The following is a 23,544-nucleotide window of genomic DNA, read 5'->3' on the forward strand; positions in this document are numbered from 1 at the left end:
AGCCTCAGGCTCCACAAAATCTGTATCTACCTCTATATATACTATTAAAGTAGACATAACTCCCTCTTGGTTATTGCAACCCAGGAAAAAAGAAATGGACAGTGGCAGTGGGGGTAGGGGGTGGTGGTGGTGCTTTTTTCTATTTTCAAAGACTGTTATTTAAAATGAACAAGTGATGGAAATATCCATGCCTGAAAGTAGGGTGACCAAATGAACACACTTAAGTGCTAAAAGAGTGGAATATTTTAAAGAACTAGCTGCCTGGAAGCTGATACAACATAAATTATATATACAGATAAACTCAACATATTTTATGGCTTTTAATGTGGATATATGGCAAATTCCCTCTTCTTCATATTTTCCTCCTTTGAGGGTGACTTTAAGGATTGTAAATGTTTTTTTTTTCTTTTTCCTTGGAACAATGTAATAAGGACTTATGAACAGAAGACATGTCTGTGTGCCAGGCAGCTGTGAGACAAAACCATGGATCTCCTCACTGTAACCCCCCAGACTCAGGGCTTATATAACCTAGGGAAATAGTGATTCAGAAGGGATGTGTAGGACAGTTGAGGTACACGAACATCAAGGTTGTTTCACCCAAGGGCAGGATTTATGGTAAGTGCCTGCTTTTACACAAGGAACAAGAGATAAACTAGAAATTTTAGAGGTCTTCCTGGAACTGGGGTTAATCAGAAGTCAATATGGTAGCTTAGCATCCAAGATGGAGTGGCTTTGGCCTCCACACTCCATCCCCTTAATTCAGCTCTTACAGTTTCATCTGCCTTCCTCTTCTGTGATGGTCCCTGAGCCTTTAGGGAAGATGCTTGATATGGTATAGGTTTAGCAGTAGTATGCTGGCAATGGAAAACAGAGCAGGCCTACTGAGATTCCAAATGAGGGAGATTCCCAGGCTTTGTTGAATCATCTCTAGTTTTTGAAATACTGTGACTTCAGTTTTCTCAGAAGAAGTAAAACAATGAAAGAGATACTAATAATTTGAGTAGTAGAATTATAATGCATACCAGGATTAAAATCAAAAGAGAATTTGAGGCCAGGTGTGGTGGCTCATGTCTGTAATTCCAGCACTTTGGGAGGCTGAGGTGGGTGGATCACTTAAGGCCAGGAGTTTGAGACCAGCCTGGCCAACATGGCGAGACCCCATATCTAATAAAAATGCCAAAAATTAGCCAGGCATGGTGGTGCAAACATGTAATCCCAGCTCCTTGGTAGGCTGAGGCATGAGAATCTCTTTAACCCAGGAGGCAGAGGTTGCAGTGAACTGAGATTGTGCCACTGCATTCCAGTCTGGGTGACAGAGTGAGACTCTGTCTTTAAAAAAAAAAAAAAAAAAGAATTAGAATGCCAGAAAAACAAAAACACAAAAGAACCTATTCCATTAAGGAGCCAACTAAAGGCATCATGAAGAAAATTAAAATCCAGTTCTTTAGAGATTTGTTGCAGTCAAAAAATAATTCAGGATTAGCTCAAATTTTAGGCAACTAATAACTCCAAAACAAAGATTAGGGCTAGCATCTAAGTTTTTCTCTCTATAGTTTCCCCATTTCTGCCAAGGATAAACCATACTAGGACAAATTTATTTTCAAAATAAATTTTAGTTTTATTATACTTGGCGTGATTATTTGTATAAAGTGTAGCAAGAATACTGATGGGCCACATAGGCTCTTTTTAAGTTGGCTTTGCTGGAACTTTTATAAGAAATTTCCGACTTTTCAAAAGCCTCAAGGCAAGAAGCCAAGCCAAGGATTTACCATAAAACTGTGCTTGTAATGCCTCTCTTCTCAAGGTCCCAAAATATCTTGAGGTTCCTGAGCCTGTCAGAAAGTGATATTCTTTTTTTTTTTTTTTGAGATAGAGTCTTGCTCTGTCGCCCAGGTTGGAGTGTAGTGGTGTGATCTTGGTTCACTGCACCCTCTGCCTCCCTGGTTCAAGCAACTCTCCTGCCTCAGCCTCCTGAGTAGCTGGGATTACAGGCACCTGCCCCCACACCTGGCTAATTTTTGTATTTTTAGTAGAGATGGGGTTTCACCATGTTGGCCAGGCTGGTCTTGAACTCCTGACCTCAAATGATCTGCCTGTCTTGGCCTCCCAAAATGTTGGGACTACAGGCGTGAGCCACCGTGCCCAGCCAGAAAGTGACATTCTTTACTTACCACAGATCAGGAACCTTGTAACGGAACAATTTAAACAAGATACCAGGCTAGTCTTTTCAAGGGGCTTTTTATTGGCTCTATAAAGTTGACTTCAATTCCTAAAAGCAATCTGATCATATCTGAAAATATGCTAATCCAGTCAAAGCCTTGGAAAAATAACCAGTGTCTCCAATTGTGTTCCATTATAAAAGAAAACACATTCTTACTGAATTTATGCAAATAACTAGATTGCCACACAATAAGAATACTCCTGAATAGTTTCCAAATTTTGGAGAGCTCAGGTAGAGAAAAAGATAAATTTTGCTCTTTTTGAGTATTTGAAAAAATACTCAACTTCTTGCTAAAGGAAAAACTTCAGCTGAATTAAATTAGTGTTTAATTGAACAATGAAAGATTTGCAAATCAGGCAGCCCCCAGAATCACAGCAGCTTCAGAGAGACTCCAGGGATACCTCATGGTCAGAACAAATTTATAGACAAAAAAAAGGGAAGTGACGTACAGAAATCAGAAGTGAGGTACCGAAACGATTGGATTGGTTAGAGCTCTGCAGTTGCCTTATTTGAACACAGTTGGAACACTCAGCAGTGTGTGAGTGGTTGAATTACGGCTGCTGGGATTGGTCAAGACTCAGCGACAGTTACAGGTGCATACTCCTAAGTTAGGTTTTCAATCTTGTCTACCTATTAAGCTAGGTTGCAGTTCATCCGTGAAGACTCAAATATAGAAGTATGGAGTCCTTCTCAGGCCATATCTACTTTGCTTTAACATTCTTTAAGCTATAAATAGCTCAAAAGAAAGAAAGATTTCCTTGATTCTTCTTCATTTGGAGTAGCAGCCTTCCAACAGAATGTTGCCCATTCACCTGGGAACTGCCATCCACAAATCAAGCAGCTCTTTGTTAGTCCAGTGAGACCTGTTTATAAGGCACTGTGGAATCCAGTGGCTCCTCACACAGTTCCAGAGTTAGTCCTGTGGAAAAAGGCTTTTTGCTTATGACTGTCACTTCCTTGCACTTCCCAGGTAGCAAGATCTTATAAACCAGTTGCGTTTTCTCATGGAACTCTTTTGGCCATTGCTATCCCCATTAGCACAGGAGTAGCTTCATTTAATGTCCCATAGCAAGACAGTAAATGCCCCCCAGTTGGAAATTCTGTAGTCCAAAGTGCCAGTAGTCATTGTTGGGAGGTGCTCACAAGCTTCTGCCATAGCCCCAGTAAATGCTCCACAAACAGCTATTCAGTGGAGAATTCATTTTGACCAACACTCCAGCTTCTACTCTACACTCTGTGGGCTCAGGCAGTCTTAATTCCCATTTAGCATGTCCAATTAATATTGCTCAAAGGGAAGATTTACATGCCTTCTTTGTTAACAGTACTATATAGGGGAAGCGTTCCCTGTTTAGATACAGCATCTGTTTTCATAAAAGGTTAGGTGACCCTTCCCTTCTTTTTTCTCTTAGTTTCACCCCTATCAACTTTTTTTTTTAAATAAACCTTTTCAATAAGCAGTTAAAATTTTTCACCTTCCTAGGATGAGTCCTTGGATTCTATATATATATATATATATTTTGCTTTTCCCCATGCTCTTGTTAATTATCCTAATGTTTTTATTAGCGTCTGTAAAACAGATGAGGGGAAGTTAAACCAGCACATTTGATAACAGCTTCCTTAAGTGTCTTTCAGTTTGCAGCAGCAATGGTGTGCCCGTGCAGGAGGGGACCACTTAACTGCAGTACTTCACATGACCTGGGTAAAGGGCATATTCAGCAGGTGAATATCCCTGTCATCATAAAGCCAGTTCCACCTGGCTTGCATACAAAGCATATCAGTTGCTTCATCTAGGGTGATCAATTGGGCATTTATAGGGAAAGTTGGGAAATCTCCCTTCTCAGGATACGCAGACCTTACAAATGTCTTTTATCCGGTCCATCAGGCCAGCTATTGCCTCTGGAGTAGCCTCCTGTGTCTGGATTATATATAGCCACCTGTGATTGTCCAATAGTGAACTGTGGGTCCTGCATCGACCCAAACAGGCTCTTCTACTCTGCAGCATTTAAAACCAAAGATACTGCCCCTAAATTATTACTCTCACAATCCATTTCAGTAAAGGTTCCTTAGGAAGCGGATAATACCGATCCTCAAAATAGACCAGTTCTTTCACATTATACCTTCTAGTTTCAGTCGTTACTTGGTTTTGCCCTTCCCTCACATGAAATATCAGATACTCACATACATACACATTATATACACATGACACATGTTGTTTTCAACTGAGCTTTTTTTTTCTTCTTTCTTTTTTTTTTTTTCAGAGATGGGGTCTCGCTCTGTCACCCAGGCTACAGTGCAGTGGTGTAATCATAGCTCACTGTAGCTTGAAGTCCTGAGTACTTTCATGGTAACCATAGGTCTCAGAGGTACTTTCTTTTGTCCCTGCCATAATTTTCCCCTTCATGGGTAGTTTTGAGGCTAGGGGCCAGAGCTCAGACAGACTCACATCTGAGCTTGGTTCAGCCTCAAGACCCAACCCAGTGCTCTCTTTTAATTTCATTTCAGCCATTAGGGATAACAATAACAGAGGAATTAAATATTTCACTTTCTGCTTCTTTGTATGCCTTTCCTAATGCAGTCAGAGAACCAACTTCCCAGAGTTTGATCCATCCCTGAATTCCTCTGCTAACTTTTACCTTTAGTAACTGAATGCCACACAGCTGCTGCTCCATACTGGAGTGACCATGCGGCCAGCTAGGAATCAAAAGCTCCTCATTCTCCACATCATATCATTTTTCCTTCATTTTGAAACAACCTTTAAATAACCTCTAAACTTGGCAAAATTATTTTTCCGTTAAGCCAAAACCATACATCTGTGTTCCTTTATAACCTTCTTTACCAAAGCACATCTTTCTTTATACATTCTGTATATAGAATTATATCTAGTAGTTTTAATTACACGTATTAACTACTATTTTAACTCTTAGTAACCCCAATTTCCAGTGAATAACCTAGGACTATTTAATATAATATGACTTTAAGATTTTAAGTTACTGAAAAACATTTGGAAACTAGTTTCATTTACCAAAGATTACTAAAGTCACAGCAGCTAAAAGGCATTTCTATTTTTTCTGAGTTCTTTCATATATTTTGGCAGTGAAATATCACATGCATATGACACATCTTATTTTCAATTTGGTTTCTTTTTTCTTTTTGTGTTTTGTTTTGTTTTCTAAGATAAGGTCTTGCTCTGTCACCCAGGCTGGAGTGCAGTGGTGTGATCATAGCTCACTGTAGCCTTGAACTCCTTAGTTAAGTGATGCTCCCACCCCAGCCTCCTGAATAGCTGGGACTACAGGCACACACCACTGAGCCCAGCTAATTTTTAAATTTTGTGTAGAGATGTGGTCTCATTTTGTTCCTCAGGATGGTCTTGAATTCTTGACTTCTAGCAGTCTTCCTGCCTTGGCCTCCCAAATTGCTGGGATTACAGGCGTGAGCCACTGCACCTGGCCAGTTTGTTTCTTAATTCAATTACTGACTTTAGAGTGGAGCCCTTTAAGGAAAAGGGCTAAAAAAGTATGCAGTTTTTTAGGGCCTAATATTTATTGGAAGGCAGAACACTCACATCCCCTCAAAAGCCAAAGAAATCAGATAACACAATACAAAAGAGAGAAGAGTTTTAGACCTGAAAAGAATCTGTCTGCTATGCAACTCTTGGGGTTCCATTAAGAAAAACAGAGGCTCCTCCCAAAAAGGAGTCTGTGGTGCCTTTTCTGTTTTCTCCCAAGGGAGTCCAGGCTGTCAGAAATTCCTTTTTTTTAGGTCTTTTATGTGGCATTGAGAGTGGCAAGAAAAAGAGGGACAGGCAGAAGCAAATGGAGAAACAGAATTCAGTTGACGGAGTTTAACAGAGAAAAAACAGAGACCTTATAACAACACATGTGTATACATACATAACCCAATACTAGTTTTCACTAAGTTATACATGTATACCCCAAATACCAGTTTTCACCAAGTTGACTTTTGATTATAGAACTCTTAAAAAAAAATCTTTTTTTTTTTTTTTTTTTTTTTTTTTTTGAGCCGGAGTCTCGCTCTGTCGCCCAGGCTGGAGTGCAATGGCGTGATCTCGGCTCACTGCGAGCTGCTCCTCCTGGGTTCATGCCATTCTCCTGCCTCAGCCTCCCGAGTAGCTGGGACTACAGGCACCTGCCACCATGCTCCGCTAATGTTTTGTATTTTTAGTAGAGACGAGGTTTCACTATGTTAGCCAGGGTGGTCTCGATCTCCTGACCTCGTGATCTGCCCGCCTCGACCTCCCAAAGTGCTGGGATTACAGGCGTGAGCCACCGCGCTCGGCCAAAAAAAATCTTTTTTCTAATTGTAATTCCTACTCAAGCCGTTTTACTTTTGCTTCTGATGCTAGCAGGGCTCTCATTGTCAAAAGAGCACCTCACAGAAGCAGCCATCCACTGCAGCAGCTGCCCTTCCTTAGTGCATGTGATGGACAGCTTTCCACTGACAGTCGCTCTAAACGTGCCTATGTTTTTGACGTGTCCCGTACTCATGCATAAGTGTCTGAAAGGTGAGCCACACCATTCCAGGAAGTGACAGCCACCTAGGACCTCCCCCATGGATGCTTCATTCCCTTTGCTCATTTCTTGGTCTTTCAGCTCCTGATCTGGCTCGCCACATGTTTCGTGGTAGCTAGGTCTATGCAAATCTACCCCCAAGTCCATGGCAACTGACAGGCTAAAGAAAGAGGATGACAAATCCAGTTTCTTAGAAAGAAACATTTAATAGAGACTCACGAACAGAAGCCATGTCTGTATCCCGGATGGTGGCTAGACAAGATGGCGGATCCCCACCCCAAAAGTTTCTGTAACTTTCAAAAAGTCAAGACCTAGATCAGCACTAGCAAAAGCAACAGGAACAACTTTAGTGAAATCACTAAAACAGAATTCGCACAAGGAACTCAATGTCTGTACAAGTGAGTAACCTCTAAAACAGCAGTCCTTAAGGGTAGGGTTGGGGGTGGTGGTCAGAGGTTCTCTGAGATTCTGAACACTTTATGGATGCTCCATCCAGAAAAAGGCATAATCAAATTTTGCATATGATTTCGAGGCTTGTTAGACTCCTCTGGAAGTCCATCCATGGTATGAAACTTGGCTAACCTTTGATTTGTCACTCAGCCCTCCATTTACTCAGCTCCATTCACACTTAGATGATTATATATTATACATTATATTGTATTCCTTGATTTCAATAGAATATTCTCTAGGAGACATACTAATATTTTGGTTATTTACTGTATATGAAAGACACAACTTCTTTCTTTTCTTTTTTTTTTTTTTTTGAGGCGGAGTTTTGCTCTTGTTGCCCAGGCTGGAGTGCGGGGCCATGTTCTCAGCTCACTGCAACCTCTGCCTCCTGGGTTCAAGCGATTCTCCTGCCTCAGCCTCCCAAGTAGCTGGGATTACAGGCTCCCACCACCATGCCTGGCTAATTTTAAAAATATTTTTAGTACAGACGGGGTTTCACCACGTTGGCCAGGCTAGTCTCGAACTCCTGACCTCTGGTGGTCCACCCGCGTTGGCCTCTCAAAGTGCTGGGATTACAGGTGTGAGCCACTGCACCCGGCTGACACAACTTCTTTCTAAATAATCTTTATGCAACTTATAAGTTACAATCCTTATTATCCTGACATATAAGTATGACCCAATCTTTGAATTTAGTTTCTTTGTTTACTCGTCAAATAATCTCTCTCTCATTTTTAATTGTAAGAAATTAGTTCTCTAAAATAAGTGAGCCTGAAAGAAAGAGAACAGGCTCTGATAATGGAGTAGTTTTTATCAGACTTATCTTCCCAGCAGTCACACACTGTCCCACTCACACACAGTCACACTTAGTGCCTTCCCAGGGGCAGCCCATAGCAGAATAGGATGCACACTGCTCTGGGATGGAAAGGCAAGACTTCAAGGACTGGGCTGCCTAGCCAAACCTCTTTGATGTGTTGCATGAAATTTTTGAAGTTTTTATGGATATTGGAGGCAAGAAGAGATACAATAAGAAGCTCAATTAACTAAATGACTTATCTTTTATCAAAACTTCATCTCACCCTGAATGGGCTTTCAGTCATCTCCCTAGTCTCACAAGTGAGCACTGAGGGACCCTTGCCCTGGAATTAGTCAGTTCTCTGTGAATAGGCATTTAAGAACGTTTCTCTCTGTAGCTAGAATGTCAGGTCGGCTACCCGGGCATTTACTTGGTTTCTGTCCTGTTAGAGCCCAAGTGCTTATGTGATAACCTAATTCTCTCACGTTGTCCTCCTGTTCTTACGATATTTAAAAATTCTTTTCCTTGACTTATTCTTCAATAATTGTGTCATTTTGGCTCCGGCCAGGTTAGCAGCTTCCTTGCTTTCGATTCTGACTTCATTGTGTCCCCTAATCCCTAAATGCCTACTTGATTTCAGCCCACTTCCTTGCTGACCTCCAGTGGCACTGGCGTGTGTACAGACACACTCAGTTCCATTTACATGTACCCAAGGGTGTGCACTCACTTAGCCTCACAATCCTTGACACTCACATCCCCACTTTCCCACAATCACTTGCACTCCGTGTCCTCCATTTACTCAGCCCCAATCACTCTCACCCAACCATACACACTTGTTCCATTCACTCACACTCCTGGTCATTCCCTTCACACACTCCTTCACACTCATGACCGGCCACCCGACTGCCCTCCATTTAGTCCTACTTGGTCTCACCGAGCCCCAACCATATGCACACCAGAGTCAGCTCACTCCCAGTCGCACAAATGCAGTCACTCCCTCAGAAACTCCTTCCCTCTCACTCAGGCACAATGTCTCATTCATCCTCAGTGCCCTTCACACACTTCATATACACACTGGGTATGTGTCACACCCAGTCACACAAACTTCAGGCACAGCCAGTCCTACCCACACTTATTCACACTTACTTCACTCATGCCCAGCACCACCCACTCACACCTAGTCACACTCCCACGTGGTCCCGCACAGTTCCAGTACACCCAGCCTCACACAGTCCTACGCATACCTAGTCACACTCAGTCACACTCCCACGTGGTCCCGCACAGTTCCAGTACACCCAGCCTCGCACAGTCCTACTCATACCTAGTCACACTCAGTCACACTCCCACGTGGTCCCGCACAGTTCCAGTACACCCAGCCTCGCACAGTCCTACTCATACCTACTCACACTCAGTCACACTCCCACGTGGTCCCGCACAGTTCCAGTACACCCAGCCTCACACAGTTCTACTCATACCTAGTCACACTCAGTCACACTCCCACGTGGTCCCGCACAGTTCCAGTACACCCAGCCTCACACAGTCCTACTCATACCTAGTCACACTCAGTCACACTCCCACGTGGTCCCGCACAGTTCCAGTACACCCAGACTCACACAGTCCTACGCATACCTAGTCACACTCAGTCACACTCCCACGTGGTCCCGCACAGTTCCAGTACACCCAGCCTCACACAGTCCTACGCATACCTAGTCACACTCAGTCACACGCATACATGGTCCCACCCACTCACACTCACACCTAGTCACACTCACATATGGTCCCACACCATTCCAATACACCTAGTTTCACACAGTCCTACTGACACCTAGTCACACTCAGTCACACTCACACATGGTCCCACACAATCACACTCACCCTAGTAATACTCTATTCTACTATCTCTCAGAGAATTCGACTCTATTCCACTCTCCGTGTCATTTGTCCCCTCAGGAGGACGCAGCATTCAAGGTTCTATCTTGGAAGCAGAGACTGGGCCCTCACCAGATGCTGAACCTGCTGAGCACCTTGATCTTCCACCTCACCTTCATCAGAACTGTGAGAATTAACTTTCTATTATTTATAAATTATTCAGTCTAAGATATTTTGTTATAGCAGCAGTATGAGATTGAGACAAGGAATTTATACAAATTTGGACTATGCGTGAATCCTCAGGAATCCAAGTGGCACAAGAATCTAGCACCAAAAGGGCAGCTCAGGGAAAGCTGATTCAGTTTAACGTTCAAAAGAAGAGGCAAAACTAATTCTAGAAACTTGTTCCCTTGAGATGCTCGGAGACGTGCCCTGGTTTAGAAAGAAAATACAGAATGGAAGCTTTGCTCTAAAAGACAGGTTCTTGCATTAGGAAAAGGGTTACTTCGGACTCATTGGCTCTAAATAAATTAGTCAGGAGAAAACTAATGAATGTTACCATGGAATTATCAATAGGACTTAGCCTTCTCAAAATAGTTGTGAATGGGATGAAAGAGCAACAATGAGTTAACCAGAGAGACTGGAAGGTGTTAATTAGAAAAAAAAATGTCGTATAGAAACAAATGTTGGTACAAGCATACAAGTAAAATTTTCAAATGTGTCATTAATAATTTCATTGTATAATTAATTTCTAGGGTGCTAAGAATTCTGAATTTATTGAGGAAATGTCTGATTGCAACAAAAGAAAACTTGTCTGGCTTTGGGAAGCAACAGGCTTAGGAAAAAAATTAAAGGCATCTTTACTAGAAGTTCAAGGTGAAAACATTGCATTTTTTCTAGTACTTCACTATGTAATCTAAAGATGTCTGGAAGGGAGCCAATGAATTAAAAATATAGCTAGAGGAAACTGTTCAGGGAGAAGACTTGGGGCGGTAGCAGTCTGTGCAAACATTCTCTTTCTCTTTCTGTCTTTCCAAGCAAAAATTAAACCTTGATTATTCCTTTATAAAAATAGGGTACTCCTTTGCCAGTGAAATGTGGGAACTGCTTCTCTTTAGCAGCATAGTACCCAATTATTCTCATAGAAAATAATTTTGTTTACATAATTTAAAAAATATACTGTCTTCTTGGTGTGATTGTTCTTTTTGTGTGTACACATAACCCCATTTAAAGTAATACTTGAAACCCTATCTTGGATTTCTTGAGGGTTTCTGGTTTGATTAGGCCATCTGAGTAGATAAATAAAGAAATGATGCCAATGTGGTGACACAAGAAACAATATTCAAAGGTAGACACAACCCAGGTGACATTTCTCATTGCTACACGTATGTATGTACATGTGTATGTGTGTGCGTATTTGCATACCTTTGGGAAGATACAGGTGTAGCCAGAATGTTATCACATGGTCATCATTATCAAAATTCTCACAATATATCCATCTCTTCACTTTTTGAGCTCATGGTAGATTGAATTCCATGATTTCATGGTTCCATTGTATCTGTGTGGGAACCATGTGACTAGTTTTAAGTAAATATTTATGAGCAAAGGTGACTTTGGTTACTCTCTGGTTAATTGCAAGTCTCTCTGGGGCACCCTTTAACTCTGTGATGTTTGAATGGTGACTGCCTTATGAGCCTGAGTCTCTGGATAACTAAAAGGAGCAGAATCCCCTGTTAACCTGTTATGGACATGAGTAAGAAAGAAATCTTTCTTGTTCGAGTCATCAAAACTATGGGATTGTTTGTTATTGCAGCATACCCTAGCCCTATTCAGACTTCTATAATCTGATAGTAAGGGCAGATTTGGGGACAATTTACCAAAAGCAGAATTATAATTCTGGTGACTCAGTTTGGGAAAAGAAGTTCTATTTGACATCCAGAGATTCCATCTCCAGAATTCAAGAGCAATTGCTTCAATTTTTACAGATTCCTATTTGTTTTTGGACTAGACTCCAAAGAATTTGTTGTACCATACAATTTTTAAGAAACTTAGGCTGAATAAATCACCTGAAAGATTCATTTTTGCCTGTAGAGCTGCTCATGGACTATGTTGAATAGTAGAAACCAGTTCTTACCACATTGGTTATACCATAGGCAATGCTAGTTTTTCTTAGCAAAGTTGAACTAACTATAACTTTGATTTATAATATATGTTAATATGATGCAAAAATGACAGTCCTTTTGTTTGGGTCTTTCACTGAACACATTGCAGAGTTGTACAGCCAAAGATATTGTAGAGAGGGTTGGGGGGTGCCTAAAAATGCTGAGTTTGTTGGCAGAATCGAGATGACTCCTAGTTTCTAACAGTGTCATTTTTGTGAGGCAGGAGCCAAATGTTATATTGTTTTAACCAAGCTTCTTGAAATATTAGTCTATAATTTCTTTCCTTGCTTTCTGACATTCTTACTTACAGTCATTAAGTTTTAGTCACCATCTCAACACCAAACGTGCACTGGAAAAGGTCTCTAATTTACTCCAGAGCAACAAGATCTTTGGGCACATTTCAGACTTACTATTTTGATCTCCTGGAAGCTTTAGAAACTGACACATAATTGTTTATGTCAACTTTATTGGATCCCAGGGTCCCCGTATATTTGGATAAACATTATTTCTGGTGTGAAACAACAGAGTGAGGTTGTTTCTGGATGAGATTAGTGTTTGAATTGGGAGACTGAGTGAAGTGCATTGCCCTTCTCAGTATGGCTGTGCATCTTACCATCTGCGGAGGGCCTGGACAGAACGAAAAGGTGGAGAAAGGGAGAATTTGCTCTGTCTGCTTGAGCTGGGAAATTAATCTCATCCTGCTTTCAGACTGGGGTTTCCACCATCTGGACTCCTGGTTTTGGGGCCTTTAAGCGTGGGCTGGAACTCTACACTGGGGTTTCCTAGGTTTCTAGCTTGCAGATGGAAGATTATGGGACTTCTCAGCCTCCATAATTATGTGAGCCAATTCCTGTAATAAATCTCTTTATACAGATAGATATAGATGTGTATCTGTATATATGTCTATCATCTATCTATCTGATCGTCTGTCTATTTGTTCTGTTTCTCTAGAGAGCCCTGACTGATATACTAACCAATCATTCCCTTCTTGAAACTCTTTCCTACCATTGTTCCTTGACAGCAGTCTAGCTTGGAGGTTCTATTTCTTCACTGGAATCTTCTACTCCATATCCTTAGGCTCCTTTTCCTCTCCTTACCATTTAAATATTGGTTATTATTATTTTCTTTTCATTCCACTACCTGAATGCTGATGATTTACAAATCTTTGTGTCCATCATAAAGCTTAGTCATGGGTATAAGAAGTACATTAAAAATATGCACCTCCTGATACTTTGATTAGGATGTTCTATAGGGCTTCTATATTCAACCCATCCAACAGAATTCATGATCTTCCCCTCCCTAAACATCTCCATTCAAAGTCTGTTCTTTCTTTTATATTTCCATTCTTGAGAAATGAAACCTCCATCTGCTGAGCTATTAAATCAGAAACATGAGAGTAATTATAGAACCTTCATGTATAAGTGTTTAAATACTATTGTTTCAACTGCCTAAATATCTCTTAAATTTATCTCTCCCCCAGTATCCTCATTAAAGCTTCCATATTTCTCTGTCTTTTTTCCCATGAATTAGTAGAGATGCTCCCTGACCAGTTCACTTTCCTCCTGTCTTAGCTTCCCAATTTACCTTCCACAGGGCGGTCAGAATGATCTTTCCAAAGACAAATCAGAATGTTTCCCTTTCTTCAGGAAAAACCCGTCAATGTTTCTGCATTGATTTAGGATTATACTCCAAACTCTTTTATATGGTACACAATGCTCCTGAGGGCCTACAACTTTCCTGGTTTTAGCCCTGAAATTCTCACCATCACAGACAAAGCCTCATTCCCTGGGCAAACTGCAGTGGTTTATCATCCCAGCTCAAAATATCTTTTTCATTCTGGTCTTCTTGACTTGTCTTCAAGGTTCTACTTAAGTTGATTTTTTCTAAAATCGTATCCCAACCAATTTTTTCTCTAGGCTGAAATGTGTATACAGTACTTGTATGTCCTCTAAGAGAAGGGATTATTATATTCTACTTTAATCTGGTCTTGCTGTACTTTGTGCTTTTTAAAGAGAGATGCTCTATTGTTTTCATCTCTACATCTCAAACACATCTAGCACAGTGATTAGCAGATAGTCAGCTACTGATAAATATTTGTTGTATGATATTAGAAAAACTCAGGGCATCCTTCTTCCTGCTGTATTCAATAAGTAACATAACTCTTTGCTGATTAACTTAGTATTTTCACATTTTTATTGTTTTCACTTTGAAGTACAATCTTTTATTTTTCCTCTTCTATTTTACTACCATTATTTAACTCAAAAATAGTGATTATTTTTCTTGTTCTCTTAGTAGAACCCCCGTAATATGTTTAAACTCATTTGAACATCTTCCTGCTTCTTCCATCCTAAAAGACTTAGACATGTTTGGAATAATTAAGAATATTTGCAAAAAGGATTTCTTACAACACTTAGTGAGGACCAAAAATGTACCAGGTTCTGTGAAACCTAAGTGTAAACTGAGGAATTTTGACTTCTGCCCTACAAAAATTTACAATCCAGTCAGTAAAGCTGAACAGTCTAGCCTGAAAATCTATTTTAAAGCTGTTTTCCCCCAGTCCAAAGATAGAACCTTGAAGTTTACTGCAACCCCCTTTTTTTTTCTTCTCCTTAGTCTTAAAATATGGCCTTGGAGTGTACTTTCTTTGAAACACCATGTCCCTCCCTTTCCTGCCATACACTCCCTCACCTCGTGCACATTTATCTAACTGTATGCTTGTATCTAATTATGTGCTTACTTAGAAGTTCCAAGGGACTAATCTTAAAACAGACAAAGCATAGAGACCCAGCTGCCAAATTCCAGAGATTACCTTAAGGCAGTTAGTCATCAACCCGGCCAGTGCTGAGATGACACCAGCCTGTGCTCCAGATGGCTCAAGGCTTGAGATAGCACAAAACACGCAGACCTTGGACTCAGCATCCTTCCCTCATGCCTCCCATTCCAAGTTCCCTTTTGTAAGCCCCTCTTCCCAGCTCAAAGTTTGAAGTGGTTCCTAGAGGCAGAAGCCAGCTGCATCCCCACTGTTAGCTTTAGAAAATAAGTCACTTTCCTTTTCACTGCACTTCATTCTTGTTGCTGCTTTTGCAAGTGGTGAGTAGCTGAGCATGAGCTTGGTTACAAGGCAAGCATATGCTCTTAAGAATTTCATTTTAAAAAGCCCAAAATTATGAATATATAATCTAATGACCTGGGAATCTCTTCCTGTAATATACAAAATGTCTTTTAGGGATAAATAGAGGTGGGATATTTAGTTTCTTAGGTGCCAAACACAACCAAAAAAGGCATATTTGAAACAAAACTGAGTATTTCCCTTTTCCTTTCATTGATTTGTTTTAAATTTCAGCTGTCCTGTTTTTAATTTTCAAGAGCTTCTTGTCTCTCATTATTCCTTTTAAATAGTATTCTGTTCTTTGTTACTGACGTAAACTCATTTCTCAGAGAATAGTAATGGCAGATTAAAAAAATGCTTTCTTATACCATGCAGTTGCCTCTTTTTCCTTTGTATTCCTATTTTTTCTTTTTTCCCCTATTTCTAAATTTTTTTCTGCTGGAAATTTCTCTAAAACACTTGTGGCAGTCATGTTTGAAGATTGAGGCAATAGAAAGTTGATTGGAAGCTGCAGGCCAGGGGAACTTATTTGCTGATAATTTACAGGGTAGTCCAGGGGAACTCAGCTCCTTCATTAGAAGCCTTCAAATTTGGGGTGTCTTTTCTTTGGGACTATTTGATTTATTCTAGGGAGGCATCCTCTCATATACTATCTTGGGGTGGGGCTTTAAGCCCAGCTCTAGCATTCTATAAGCAGGGAGGAGGAAGGAGGCTGAGGCTGGATCTACTATTCACTGTGAAACTGCTTATTCAGTCCTATTGTCAGCTCCATGTTCCCACCTTCCTGCCTTCTACTTAGGCCTGGTGCCCTAAATCTGAAGCCTTCAGATTCTGTCCTTTAAGGAAGCAGTAATGGTGGGGGTGAGATGTGAGAGGGATAACCACCAAGCTGCCAAGGATGCAAGGATGGTTGAGAGTGGCCTATAGATTTTTTTTTTTTTTTTTTTTTTTTTGACAGTCTTGCTCTGTCATCAGGCTGGAATGCAGTAGCGTGATCTTGGCTCACTGCAACCTCTGCCTCCCAGGCTCGAGCAATTCTTGTGCCTCACCTTCCCAAGTAGCTGGGAGTACAGGTGCACACCACCACCTTTGACTAATTTTTGTATTTTTTGTAGAGACGGGATTTAGCCATGTTGGCCAGTCTTGTCTCAAACTCCTGGCCTCAAGTGATCCAGCAGGCTTAGCCTCCCAAAGTGCTGGCATCAAGTGTGGGCCATGGTGCCCAGCCTGATCTAATATTTTCACATAAAGAATTTTAATTAATGCCTCTGGTTATAATCATATACATCTTACTCCTATTTGAACTATTTTGATCGTTCAAATCCAGAGTCTTTCAAGGAGTCCTGTTTGTAGAACACTCTGTTCATACTTCTTTCATATATTAAGTATGTTACTAAGCCTATATCTGTTTTCTATCTTTTAAAAAATTATTGAAGTCTTTCAATTTTGGTAGTCTTATTTTCTTCTCCTTGGAACTTGTACCTTTTATATTTTAATTCTCATATTGTTATTTGGGGAAAATTTCAGGACAGGGAAGAAATAGATGTACATATTCAATCTACTGTTGTTTCAAATAAATTTATTATGCTTTTGTTTGCTAATTTTCCTTTGCCACATTCACTGGTTATGTGAAGAACACACTCTACTACTTCTTCCTTCTAAAGCAATGACACTTTAAATTTGTCCTTTCCAGTCACTGTTTAAGTGCAATGAGTGTGTTGTTGGCAACATAAGGCAACACCTTTATAGAACACGGCCTATAGATGAACGAGAAACTAATATTTAGAAATTCTAGAAAAAATCAACTTGCAAATATATCTAATCACTAAAAGCACATTCTGTGCAGATAGTCTTTATTTACTAGTTATCAAAGGGTTATTTTCATGCAAAATAAAAATATACCAATAAAAGCCTTAAAACTTTGGAGAGCTGATTTTCTACTGCACGTGTTTTTTTGAAATGTCAGACATGACTAAGGAGTGAGGTCTTTTTCTTTCCTTTCTGTATAGATATAAAACCCCCTTTCAATCTCCAGGCTTTGCTGATTTTGTTCCCTTTTTTTTTTTTTACTTTCTATTGCCTGCACTCTGGTCAAATCACCCTCACCACTCACTGGCTGTAATGAAAATGGCAAACACCTTCCCTGCAGCCTGTCTTCCCCTAGCCCAGCCTGTTCTTCACACTGCCATCATAATGATGTTTTAAAGACAAGTATAATCATAGTCCTAGAGCAGAGATTGTTAACCTGAAATCGCCCATGGTTGATCACCTTTATAAGTCTGTGAATCCCTTACATTATAAGCAAAAAATAGTGTTTATGATTATTTTATTTAGGGGAGAAGCCTAAGTATTTCATCATATCCTTGAAAGAGTCTGTGACACCTCCAACTTTTAAAAATCACCTCACAGAGAATCAAGTTGATGAATAATGATGAGAATAGCCAATGATCTCAACACACATGACTACCAAAATCTCTATTATTTTCCTGGAAACATGATTACTAGAAATCTAAATGGCATCTGTGATTGGTATTCTCGTCCCCCCACATAAGAGTGGCAGAAGAATGACTGTTAGCTAAGTGTCTGTCAAAATGAACTACAAATATATTCATTAGAAAACAGGCTGTTAAAATGGATCTGGTATAAATATGTTTTGCATATCACAAAAGACACCTAAATTAAGTAAAGCTGTGAAAGAGCAGATAGCCATTTTTCAATTATATATGACCAATGTGGCATTTTTTGATATCTTAGTAATTCGAAGGTCTAGAAATGCCATATGTGCCTATGTAATTTGGGGTCACCGCTTTTGATACAGGCAGTGAGTCTAGAAATTTCTACCTCACTCAGAACAATCATGCTATGACTTTTTCCTACTTGTGCAATTACCAAGATTTCACACCATTTAACACTTTTATGTTTATGCACATGAATATTTGCAGGGAAATAGACGTGGGCATTAAAAAAAAAAGTCATTCAGCTTCCTTGACTTCATCAGGTTGTTTGTGGAGAGGCTATTTCACAAACACACAAGCTACAAATCAAAGGTATATGACACCTTTTTATATTATCAGGCAACACGGTGATGAAAAAAATGAAATGGAGTTTGTGAATTTTATTACTCCGGGTGACAATTTAATATGTGGGTGATGGTGTGCAGCTCCCAAATGAGATTTGTTGCATCTTCAGAACTGCATAAAATGTCTAAAGAGAGGGGCAAGCTTCCGTGCCATATATAGACAGACTCATTGGATCTCCCGAGGAAGTCAGATTGGAAACTTGTAAGTCCACAGTCATTCACAGATGATAAAGTGTGTGAAGTGGGGAGCAGGGAGAGGCCATGCTTGCATGAAGAATTTTAATGACTTAACGTTTCTTCTCTTCTTATTAATTTTAGCATAGGGAGGGCAGTGGGATAAGGAAGCCATCAGTCTTGCATATGTCTTTTTCTGCTACAGATGGTACAATGGTTGATTTGGTACAAGCATCATACCAAATATGTATGTAGAAAGCCAAAAAATAGAATCAAATCAAACATGATTTTATAGTTGTTATTATTCCTAAAAATATCTGTGCTCCTATAGGCTTATGTCTTAGATAGGAGAATGCTATTGGAATTTCTGGTCTCTGCATTGAGGGGCTGTTGGTCTTTTGGAAAGATGTGCTTATTGAATGGGATAAGCTTGCTCCAAGAGGCATTGCTAGGGCTGCTCCCAGACCTACTTGTGATTCAAGGCTGTGCTTCTCCTCTGCACGTGAGACAGGTGAGTTATGTTACTTGCTAGGTAAGAAGGAGGGGAGGAGATAAGTTACGTGAAATCATCTGATGCATTATTATCCCCTTCAGTATGGACATAATGTCAGAAGAGGATTACTGAATCAGATAGGATAAAGCATTCTTTCGACCTTCCTGCTGGGGGCTTGTCTGTCCTGTTGTGCTGTACTTCTGTGCAGGTGGAAACCAGATGAACTCAAACCACTTGTCTGATTAAATGGGCCAACTGTTTCAGTCATTGCCCAAATAAATGGTGTTTTTGTGCCAACTGTCATGTGTATACTTTGGACGAAATTGTTACTTCATATTCTAATCTCGTCTTTTTCATAGGAGTCTTAGAAGTATTAGAAAGCTGTTTTGAAATCCTTTTTAAAACCTAAGATTGAGACTCACAATTTTTTTCTTTATATAGATATTCTCAGTTTAAATTGCTTTACATTTTTACTTTTTCATTTCACAAATAGAAAGTAATTTATTTTGTTCCTCTTTGAGGGTGTTAAAATAGGATCACTGATTAGAAACTGATAACCACCCACTTGAGCCAGAATTCCTATCTTCTTATGAAACAGCCGTAAAACATTTGATTTAAAATTCCTCAGTATTTTTCAGATCAGACCCTCATTCATTTAAAAAATTTACCTACCTGTGAAAGATCAGAACCTGTACTTTCAGGCTACTATTCCCTTATTAAATCAGTGAGCAAATGCCCTTAAAAGGGACATTCAATTGAAATAAAATAAAAAAACATTTGAGTGCCTGTTGTATGTCAAGCCCCTTGAAAAGCACTGGGGAGAAAAAAGCAAATATTATAGCATATAGGAAAGTAAGTAAAGATATTTAACAAACAACGCTAACACAATGTGATAAGTGCTGTGATAGGGAATTTGGCTCTGTGATTTCAGTGTCAGTGGATTTCTTATTCAGTTAATCTCATCTGCCAAAGAAAATATTTTTGTAACGAGGAAATGTCACCTCTGTTCACCATTGGAAATTACTATTTATCAAGTTGTCATTTACTTGGATAATGTTATCAGGTATTGTCTAGCAGATAATATAGAGGGAAAATAGAACTATCTTCAATAGAGCCCCCTTTGACTTGTAAACTATGATACTCATAATGTTTAGTGCATGGTGTATATTTAGCCTCCTGCCCATCTGGTCTTTTGTTGAGGGACTGAACAATTGGTTTCCATAAGATCCAGTATTAATGAGAGCCCTCATTGTGGTTATTTTTATTACTCTCTTTCTTGAGCCATTTTTTTCCAAATGAGAATATTTACTGGGTACAAATGTAATTGCTTCAGAGATTTCCAGAAAAGTTGCTAAATTCGTCCTTATCCCAAAGCTGAATTTTAGTTGATCTTTTTTCCTCACCGACTTTTTCAGTTTTGTTTTTTACCACTTACAAATAAGAATTAATCCTGGAGGTCTCTGAGTTTCCAAACTCTGAAGAAAGGGGCAAGAAAGGAAGAGTTAGGGTTATTAGAAGAGTTAGAAGAGTTACGAATGTTCCTATGTGCCTTCCATCTGTCTTATACCTGCTGCATGAGGAGCTGACGCCAACACCCAAAGCCCTGGACAAAGACTTCCTCCACAGTCACTTTCCTCTGACCCACAGGAACCTCCTTGGCTCCTCTCCCTCTTGCCTTCACAGCTTGACTTCCCCTTGTCATCTTACCCTGTTAGGATCTGGCACCCTCAGAGCTGCTCTGGAAACCCCATAGGGCCTATCTCTGGCACTTATACTACTCCACTCGCTCTCAGTAATGTGGGCGTGAGGTGCCTCGTCCCCTCGCCTAGCCCTATCATAACATGGCTGGAAAGTCTTGTATGTGCTGTCCCCAAAACAGATCAGGCAATGTTGACCCAACAGAAGGAGCATGGTCACCTCAGTCCCGGTGGGGTGTGGGGGGTGGGGGGTGGGGAGGGGTGGGGGGAAAGCACACAGTGAAGGAGGCCTTGGATTTGGAGACAAAACTCATTTTGGGAGCCTGGAAGCTCTCTGGAACTGGACACAAACTCTTGTCTCTGTAGTTTACCCAGGGAACTTGGGTAAGAGCTAGTGAATAACTCGTATAAGTATTATATGACCTTAATAAGTAATATTGTTTAGCCTGAGTTTTTGATACAGTTTTCAACTGCATGATGTTCTAACTCTGAGTTTCACAGAATTATTTCTCCAGAGTAAATTGACTTATTCTTCTGAGCAGAGCCCAGGTACCCTAGTTATCTTAACCGTGAGGAACTGATAGAGCTCTCTATCTCCTTGGGGGATGTTTAAAAATACATAAAGCAAAATTATATCACCTTAAGAACATTATGAGTTTAAAAGCATGCAGTCAGCCCTGCCAAATTTTCCTCTGCCTTTGAGAATTGGAATAATTATTATAAGTGCAGACAAAACTAGGTTTCCCTTGCAGGCAGATTTTTGTGATTGCACCCTGGACTTTCGTTCAGAATTCTTTTCAGTTTCTTAGGAAAGCTAAATGAAATTGCTGCAGTAAGGCCAGAGGGGGGCACCAAATAATCGTGATTGATAGAGTGGTTTGGCTGAGCATTTGCGGGAGGCTCAGGAAGCAGGCCTGTGAGCCTGTGTGTCTGTTTTGAGCATTTTGGGTATAAAACATATTGAAGTCTCTTTGTTTACGGAATCTTCGTCAAGCCAGGAGCTGACACCCAAGCTTCAGTGGCTCAAAACGTACTCAGCTAATGGGGAAGCAGCAGTTGGCAGGATCTGTGGTCGTAAACATTTTAGAAAAATTTCTTCACTCTCTTTAGCTCCTTCCTTATTTCACTTATCAGAGTTGAATTGTGGGAAGAACTGAGAAACAAACTCTGCCATGCTCTTGGAAGGTGAGAATGCAGAGATGGGTCATTCTTTCTGAGACAGAGGAATTATTGGCAGTTTTCTAGCATTAGTTGTTCTTGATAAATTGCTGAAATATCTATTTGGTCTTCAGGAAACTGGGGAGCATTCAATACCATTTAAAGTGTTTCTGCATTGTTGGCTATTTCAGAAAAGTTGGCTTCCTCTGCTGTACTTCCTAAAGACAGATTTCTAAATTCAATACAACTTTCAAAGCTATTCCACCACAATTGTTGCAATTTCTCTAGTATGGAAAAGTAGTGTTTCATGTTTGTTGGTAGTTACTAATCCTTGTGATCTATAGTTTGCTTAGATGTCCTTATTTATAGTGAATTAATTTAGGGCAATGGGCAGGGGCCAGGGCAAAGGAGTTGGAATGTCCTCTATTCAAATGAAGAGGGTCTAGGTACGCTTACTTCATTCTTTGTCAATACATGATGGATTCTAAGTCTTCTTGCAAAATACGTGTGAACACAAAAGTGATTAATTATGATCATGTCAAATTTGAGACTGATTTAAGTCCTGAACTATCATCTGTCACCTCCGTTTTCCTTTTAGACTTTTCGTATGGTTTAGGAATATTTCAAAAGTGTCCTTTGACCATCTCTTTTCGTAAAGTAAAATCTGTGATTCCGGGGTTACATGACAGGTAAGTTGATGCACATAGAACAATGCTTACTCAGGGAGACAGAGGCTGTGAGGGTTCTTACAAATGCTGACCCCTTCATATGCTGACATGTTCACTTAGTGTTTACAAACTTGAGCTCCGGAGCCAGACTGCTTGGGTACTTGGGTAGGAATGTAGGCCCTACCACTTATTATCTATATGACTTTGGCAAGTTACTGAGCCTCTGTGTGCCTCAGTTTCCTCATCCATAAAGTGGAGTAATGGTAGTATCATAGAGTTAGCCTGAGAATTAGGTGAGTTATTATATGTAAAGCAGTTAGAATAGAACCTGGTGTGTACTACTTCATAAGTACATGCTAAATAAATGTTTTAGGCCAGGCAGGGTGGCTCATGCCTGGAATTCTAGCACTTTGGGAGGCCGAGGTGGGTGGATTGTCTGAGCTCAGGAGTTCAAGACCAGCCTGGGCAAAATGGTGAAACCCAGTCTCTACTAAAATACAAAAAATTAGCCGGGCGTGGTGGTGTGCGCCTGTAATCCCAGCTACTTGGGAGTCTGAGGCACCAGAATTGCTTGAACCCAGGAGGTGGAGGTTGCAGTGAGCCAAGATTGTACTACTGCATTCCAGCCTGGGTGACAGAACTAGACTCTGTCTCAAAAAAAAATAAAAAATGTTTTAAAGGTTATATAAAACCTATTATGTCAGTCCTATAGAATTTTTCCAGAGAAATTTACCATCAGGTGATTTTTATATGGGCATATATTGACTTAGTTGTTTACTGTGCCTAGCTTCCTGGCTGGTATCTTAGGACCCTGCTGTTCTTTTATGCCTATAGAAACCTTTGGCAGGGCGTGATGGCTCACGCCTGTAATCCCAGCACTTTGGGGGGCCGACGCGGGCGGATCACGAGGTCAGGAGATCGAGACCATCCTGGCTAACACAGTGAAACCCCGTCTCTACTAAAAATACAAAAAAAAAAAAAAAAATTAGCCTGGCGTGGTGGCGGGCGCCTGTGGTCCCAGCTACTCAGGAGGCTGAGGCAGGAGAATTGCGTGAACCTGGGAGGCGGAGCTTGCAGTGAGCCGAGATTGTGCCACTGCACTCCAGCCTGGGCAACAGACTGAGACTTCATCTCAAAAA

The 23,544-nt window shown here is 40.4% G+C and overlaps 1 long non-coding RNA gene across 1 annotated transcript in view; it reads left to right on the forward strand.

The window, feature by feature from the left end:
- Positions 1 to 23,544, forward strand: part of LOC101177840 — a 127,443-nt gene that overhangs the window by 97,457 nt on the left and 6,442 nt on the right. The window contains exon 2 of the long non-coding RNA XR_004027595.1: positions 9,947 to 10,051. This is a non-coding gene — a long non-coding RNA (uncharacterized LOC101177840). The remainder of the gene's footprint in view (positions 1 to 9,946; positions 10,052 to 23,544) is intronic.

This window comes from Nomascus leucogenys, chromosome 21, assembly GCF_006542625.1.
Source record: "Nomascus leucogenys isolate Asia chromosome 21, Asia_NLE_v1, whole genome shotgun sequence".
Classification (NCBI taxonomy): Eukaryota; Metazoa; Chordata; class Mammalia; order Primates; family Hylobatidae; genus Nomascus; species Nomascus leucogenys.